The sequence below is a fragment of the Hevea brasiliensis genome, chromosome 5, assembly GCF_030052815.1.
Source record: "Hevea brasiliensis isolate MT/VB/25A 57/8 chromosome 5, ASM3005281v1, whole genome shotgun sequence".
Taxonomy (NCBI): Eukaryota; Viridiplantae; Streptophyta; class Magnoliopsida; order Malpighiales; family Euphorbiaceae; genus Hevea; species Hevea brasiliensis.
Genome location: NC_079497.1, coordinates 97,353,190 through 97,360,591, shown reverse-complemented (window position 1 = coordinate 97,360,591; position 7,402 = coordinate 97,353,190). Strand labels below are relative to the sequence as shown.

The following is a 7,402-nucleotide window of genomic DNA, read 5'->3' as shown; positions in this document are numbered from 1 at the left end:
CTCAAATCTATAAAAATCAGAACAACACACAGATCAAGTGCATTTACTTTGCACAAATTGCTATTCAACTCTACTCCAATCACTCTTTCACTCTAAAAAAACTAGACTGACTTAAGCATTAGAGTGACCAGTTAATAGGCCATCGACCTCACCTATTTTCTTATTTCACAGGCTTACATTATAGTCAGATTGGTCAAAGGAGGTTCGTGGCAGTATCACATCACAAGTTTTTACATAGTCCAATGAATAATTTACTTACACATTTAGTAGCGGTACTTGTTAGAGTAATCTTTTGCAACAACAACCAAACCATAACCCTTCATTGCACCATAGTAAACAATCTAAACAATGTCAATGAACTCTTACTTGTCCTTGAGAGCCCAATTGATTTTTTTTTTTTTGTTATTTCTAATTCCTAGATCAATCATAATGTGCTTATTTTTAAAGATGAAGATGATACTGGATGGATCATATAGCTCATACATTGTGTTGAAATTAGGCACCTCTATGATATCCATAGGGTATATGACTATAAAGTTCTTTATCATCTCGACAATTGATGTGACCACTTCATCCATCCATCAAAGACCAATAAAATCAATTTGAGAGTCAATGCTATTAGAGATATTAAAGCCCATTCTAGGGCCTTTACTTATAAGCTTGAACTTTTGGGATGAGTTGGTCTTTCAAACACTTTTTAAATGGAAAGCCCCTTTTTCCAATCGAGAAAAACTACCTAACACTGTAACAACAATTCATTAAATAATTATAAATCCATTAGATAACAATATGCATAGATTAAAAGAATAATGTATAATAGCCAAAAAAACATATGCACCTTCAACAAACAGAATGCAAGAAACTACTCCATCAGCTCCAAAATATTAATTAATTCCATTTCATGTGGAGAAAAAACTTCTCATTTTCTCAAATCTCAATGAACAATACATGGTAAAAAAATCTGCTGAATATATAGCAATAGCAATAGCACACTACGCTCAAATTAAACGACTATTTGACAATTAAAAGGAGAAGAAAACATTACAAAAAAAAAATAAGTTAAAACTACTCCAAGAAAATTGTTCAAAAGCAAATATTTTCCATAACTATTAAGTTGTAACCTTAAGTCCAAACAACCATTAATTATCCTCATATGAGTTATAGAACGAGGGGGAAAACAATAGAAATAAAGGGGAAATGAAAACATCAACATAGTAATTAGGTATTTACTAATGGAAAATGAAAAGTAAAAAATGCAAGAATTCCAATTCCAAGAAAAAAAAAAATTTCTGGGGCGGTCCTTAATATAAAAAGAAATTGAAATTCCAATTTAAGCTAAGAGAGGCATAGTGGCAAAGAAAAACAAAGCATAGTTGAGCTTGATTTTGAAAGACTTAGAGAGAGGATGAAAAGAAGAAAAGTAGTTTACTTGCATACAGGTCTTCTCTCAATCGTGGTTGAACCAAATGATGATGAGGTGCTCTTCCTCGCAAAGATTGCCTAATCTATGGCCCATCCTAAGTGCAAGAGAGGGAGCAATTACAACATTTGTCACTCCTTCCTAGAGTCTAGCCTCTACCTTGCCATCGAATCCTTAGAATTTGATTGTTCACTATGATTATCATAATGTTTGGTTCAATTCTACAACAACTTAAAATGTAAAATTCAATTTAATTCATGTTTGTTATAATTCCTAAATTGAAATTCATTTGTCCTCATTTCCTAAACTAATCACAAGTGTAAAATTGAAAAATTACAATTTTTATAAAATTAAAAAAAAATCTTATATCTAATAAATTTATAACAATTAAAAAATATATAAACCAACTAACAGTATAGTAATATATATAAACTAAATCACATGTCTCAGTATGAGATTTATATAACATAAATAGTGCCATTACTAAGTTACATAATAACCTTAAATATTAAAAATTAGGCAAAATATCGATGTTGTTCTCCTCTTCTGGTGGTATGTTTGATGGATCTTAGATCTATAAGATAACAAAGAACATTGATGGATTAGTTAACTACCACCTCGATGCTTAAGTCAGTAATGAGAATAGGACTATGAATGAATAAGGAATAATGATTAAGAGTTTTACGTATATAACTGATGGCCTTTATATGGTTTTGGTGTAGATTCTTATTAGGATTAGAAGTTTGTGACTGATTAAAACTTGGAGTCCACACTATCTAAGAGTCCTATGAGTGTTAGAACTATAATCACGGTGATTATCTCAGGATCCTTATCCTTTTAGGTGATCTGAGTATCTAGGGATATGTTGGGCGAATGTCACTTATCTGAGTGTTGAGGGTAAATGTTCGAGTGATACATAGTAGCTCGGACCTAAATTGGGCATCATTAGCCATTACTTGATTATCCATTGCTTGCCCTTGGATACTATTTTAATGGTTGTAGTATTATTAGTCCCCTTACAAGTATTCAAGTCTTTTAGGCTCGATTGCTTTCTACTTGAGCTTGTCTTTTTAAGTAAGTGTATGTGAAATTTGCCATGTGGCACTGTATAACTAGTGAGAGGTGAAGAGTTTGATATGAAATGTCACTTAGAGATTTATGCATTAATCATGTCAGCACAGCACTCCAAGCGCATTAGTTAGGGTTTCAAATGCATTGATTACATTTGCTATATAAGTGTAAGGATGAAAACCTTTACTCATTTTTGCATTCCTTGCTTCTTTCATTTTCTCTTTCCTCCATTCCTAATATAGTGTTCACCAGAGTTAAGTTTTTTACTACTGGAATTACCTTCTTTATTATGAATTTTAAGGTAAAAACATTATTTCTTTTTGCAATTTACCTTATTTCCCTTTTTCTTGTTATTTTTTCAAATGAATTCTAGTACCCAACACTTGAAAAAATTGGCCCCTCTTGTGGCACCCCTTCAAACTCCTCCTCCTTTGACCTATTGAATTCGCCTTGTAAGGTATTGATGTTTGAAAGAGAGGCATACATCATAATAACAAAAGCACCTAAGGCACCACCAGTGATGGTGGAGGTGAAGGGTTAATTGGTGGTGCCTTAGGTGCTATAGCGGCCGAGGATGAAATGTTCCTATAGCACTAAACATTTAGGGGGTCTTAAGGTGACCAACTGTACCAATATACCATAGTTGCCAAGGGAGGAGGGCAATTTAAGGTGCTTCTAGAGTGGGGATGATACCCTATAAGCTTTCTAGAGATGAAATAATATAAACTCCCTTCATAAATGTTGGCATACCAACTGAAAGAATATATGAGGGCAAATGATCTCTTATCTTGGGAGAATTCCTTGATGATATACAAGGCATAATTGAAGGCAAGTTTGAGATTCCCCCTAGACTTTTTTTTTTAATTTTTTTTTTTATAGACAGCCTTCAATTTTACAAGTTGCTTTCTCACAATTCCATCCCAACAGCTAGCGGATCTTGGTTACATTTCTTGCCCTATACCAAAAGAAGAGTCTTATGTCGATAACCAAATTATTCCATAACTTATATAAGTTCTTTTCTCGAGAAACTAATGATTTTTGTTTTTTTACTGTAAAGACTAGCTTTACACTATTCATTAGGTTACCTTTTTCCCTTAAGAGGGAAAGATTGATTTTTCATGCTAACCTTAGAATAAGGAAAAAAATGGGGGTAATTTTCTCATAATTGGACATCGAAACCTAAAAAAAACATAAGGAAAGGCTCATCCAAAACCTAAAAAAAACATAAGGAAAGGCTCATCGTAAATAAGATTGAGTATACTTTTGTGAAGGAGCTTGAAAAAGCTTGTGGGAAAGATAAATATGGGATAGAGACACTGATCCTAAGTTACATTGTCCCTTTTGACACTTTTCTTTTGGTGAGCAAAGGTGGGCCTCGAATGGGCTAGTTATTGAGGTCGAGTGCTAATGAAACTACTGGGTGGCTAAAGAGGGTAAACCCAAAATTTAAACTTCCTTCTCTCATAATACTTACTAATTTCTTTTGCTCTTTATAGGCATGGCTAGGGGCAACTTTAATTCTCTTTAAGTGATCTTCAACCAGAAGAGAAAAACAGTAAAAGGTGGGGTGAGTGCCAAACCACCTAAAAAGAAAAGCAAGAAAAGTAAAAAGCCACTTGTTCCCCATATGACTATTGTCACGAAGCCGATTCCAGTTGAAGATATTTGAACTATGACTCCTCCTCTTCCTGCAACTGCTGACACAATTGCAACACCTAGCACTAGTGGTCTTAATGTTGTCTTAAGGAGGCATGGGCAAGTGGTTGAAACCTATATTTGGCTAAACTACTAAGAAGGAAGCTAACTTTTCCTAGAGATTGAGCTCGCCTTGAGACAAAAAGAGACCGCAAGCTTATCCTTTATGCTATGAGCTTGAAATTATAGGCTATTACTATAAATAATCTTGTTCATGAGTGTTTTCAAATACTCCATGATGGCTACGATAAGCTCTAGACCCAGTGCAGTGCCTTGGAGATTATGGTGGAGAAGAGTGATTATCAGATTAAGAGACTTCAGTCTGACCTAGAAAGTTCTTACCAAAAAGTGGCTGAGCTTATTGATGAGCTAGCCAATCTAAAAGAGAACCAACCAAGTTTAGATGGGACAAATTACCTAACAAGTAGAAGAGCTAGAGTAATGGGTTGGGTCCTCCAATGAAAGACTGGTTGACTTGTACATAACCTTGCAAACGGTTATTGTTACCAAGCTCTCCAAGCACTAGCTTAGCATTCTAGGTCAGGGTGATCATTCTAGGTTGGACTGACTTTCCAGGAGAAGATGAAGAAAGGGAGAAGGAAAGGGATGGAGAGGAGGATGGTGGTGACAAGATCCCTCAAGGTATTAATAATGGAACAAGTGCAGATGATCCCTGGATCTTGTTTTTATAATTTTACTTATGTGATATTGCATTTATCGATGAATTTCTTTCCTTTCCTCCTTTCCAAGTATGATTTGTGTAATCTTGGTCAACATATGAGTGTCCTGTTTAATCGGATTAGAATTCAAGTAACATAATAACCTATGAGTAGTTTATTTACCATACCAAAGTCCAAGTAACCTAGAGAAAGAGAATTTTTTTTAGGATCAATGTCCGAGTAACCTAGTAAATGATATACTTAGGTTTTTCTAGGAGCATTGCCTGAGTAACCCAGTAAATAAGACATTTAGGTCTTTTTTGGACTAATGTCCAAATGACATAGTAAATGAGATACTTAGGTTTTTATTGGACCAAAGTTCGAGTAACTTAGTAAATTAGATACTTAGGCTTTTATTGGACTAACGTCCCAGTGACCTAGTAAATGAAATACTTAGGTTTTTATTGGATCAAAGTCCAAGTAACTATTTAACAAGAAATAACTCATTCAAGTGCTTGGTATGATTTCTAAGTAATCACTTGTAATTGGACTTATGCCTTGAATGGCTTTGTTTACGCTTTTTGGGAAGACTTATACCTTGAATGGCTTTGTTTATGCTCTGTTGGGTGGATTTGTGCCCTAAATGGCTTTGTCTATGCCTTTTAGGTGGACTTATGCCTTTGATGGCTGTCAATGCCACTTGGCAGACTTATACGTTAAATGGCTTTGTCTACACCTCTTAGGTAAACTTATGCCTTTGATTTCTAATATAAACGTATCTGTGAAATTTGAATAATGTAGTAGAAAAGAAAGATTATCTTTATTGATGAAAAAAGGCTACTTAAATAATAATGTGGAGGAAACTAGCCTATTGATAATACTTCTTAAAGTTAGAGATATTCCAAGCCCTTGTAGCTACTTGCCAGTCATGTCTGCTAGTTCGTAAGCACTAGGGTGAATGACCTTGATGACAGAGTAAGACCTTCCTAGTTTTTGCTAAACTTGCCTATTCTAGCTTTACCTTTTTCTAGGCCGGCTCCTTTCATGACTATGTCCCCAACATAAAATGCTCAGCCCTTGACTTTTGCATTGAACATTTAAGTTATCCTTTGTTTATATGCTACCATGTAAATGAACGCCCATTCCTTTTGAGTTTCTAATTGATCAAACATGAATCTAAGGTCTTCCTTATTGACAGAAGCTTTAGAATTTTCCATTTAAGTACTCAGGGCTTGAAATTCGATCGAGATGACTACTTTAACATCATTGTTCAAGAAGAATGGTGTCTCGCCCCTATTAGACCTTGGAGTTGTACGATATACCTATAAAATGCTTGGCGGCTCATTAGGCCATTTTCCTTTTGCCTTGTCCAGTCATTTTTTAAATCCTTGGATTATTCTATTCGTCACCTCAATCATCCCATTGGATTATGGGTGGTATATTAATGTCAAACAGAGATTGATTCTAAACTCAAAATAGAAACCTTTAAAGTTTTTGGATTTAAATTGGGTGCCATTGTTAGTGATTATGACAATGGGGACACCAAACCTAGCCAAGATGTTGTTCTTCACAAATGTAGTGCCTTTTTTGTAGTGATTATGGGTGTTGCTTTTGTTTTTGTCCATTTTATGAAGTGATAAATTACCACTATTACATACCTACATTGCCCAGATGCTTGTGGGAAGGGGCTAATAATGTTTATCTCCCCACTAATAAAAAGATAATGGACTGCCCATAGATGCAAGTTTTTCTATAGCTTGGCAAGGGATGTGGTCAAACTCCTGACATCTTATACACATTTAGACTACTTACTTAGCATCTTCTACTATAATTGGCTAGTAAAGCCCTTGGTAAAAAGTCTTTTTGCCAACGGTTCTAGCCCCTTCATGGCTTTTGCATATCCCTTCATGTATCTCCTTAAAAGTTTTGATATTTTCCTTAGGAGTAATGCATTTAAGCTAACGTTGCAAATATGACATGCAATAAAGCCAGCCATTAATGATGCCATAGCCTAATGCCTTTTTGATAAGTTTACCTACCTCCATTAGATCTTGAGGGAGAGTTCCCTCAGTAAGGTAGTAGAATAGTGGGCTCATCCTGGTTTCACCAATGTCTATATGGAGAGCTTCATGGTCTATAGTTGGGTTCGATTTCCTTAAAGGGAATTGGGTGAGTTAGGTGTTGCTTGCATGTAGCTGCGAGTTTGGTAAGATTATCCATTTTAACATTCTCTTTCTTGGGATTTGAACTATATCAACCTCACCTTTTGCTTAGACATTAGATAAAAATTTATATACTCAGACTTTATACTTGTTTAAGTTTTGATCTTTCACTTAGATATTATTTTAGTATTGATTGACAATAAGTTAAGAGTCAGAATGAATTTATCACGTGTGTGGCTCTTACTTCTTTCAGAATCTACAGTGACATGAGGAAAGTTTCATACTCAGCCATATTTTTTGTGGCTCTAAATGCTAACTTGGTTGCATACTGGAGCTTTACTTTGTATGGTCCTTGGAGGACTATTCCAATCCCTACTCCATCAGAACCAATAACT

At 35.0% G+C, this 7,402-nt stretch overlaps 1 pseudogene; it reads right to left on the bottom strand.

Annotated features, from left to right (window-relative positions):
- Positions 1–263: 263 nt before the first annotated feature.
- Positions 264–1,548, bottom strand: LOC110659737 (thioredoxin-like protein YLS8; annotated as a pseudogene).
- Between the last annotated feature and the right edge of the window lie 5,854 nt (positions 1,549–7,402).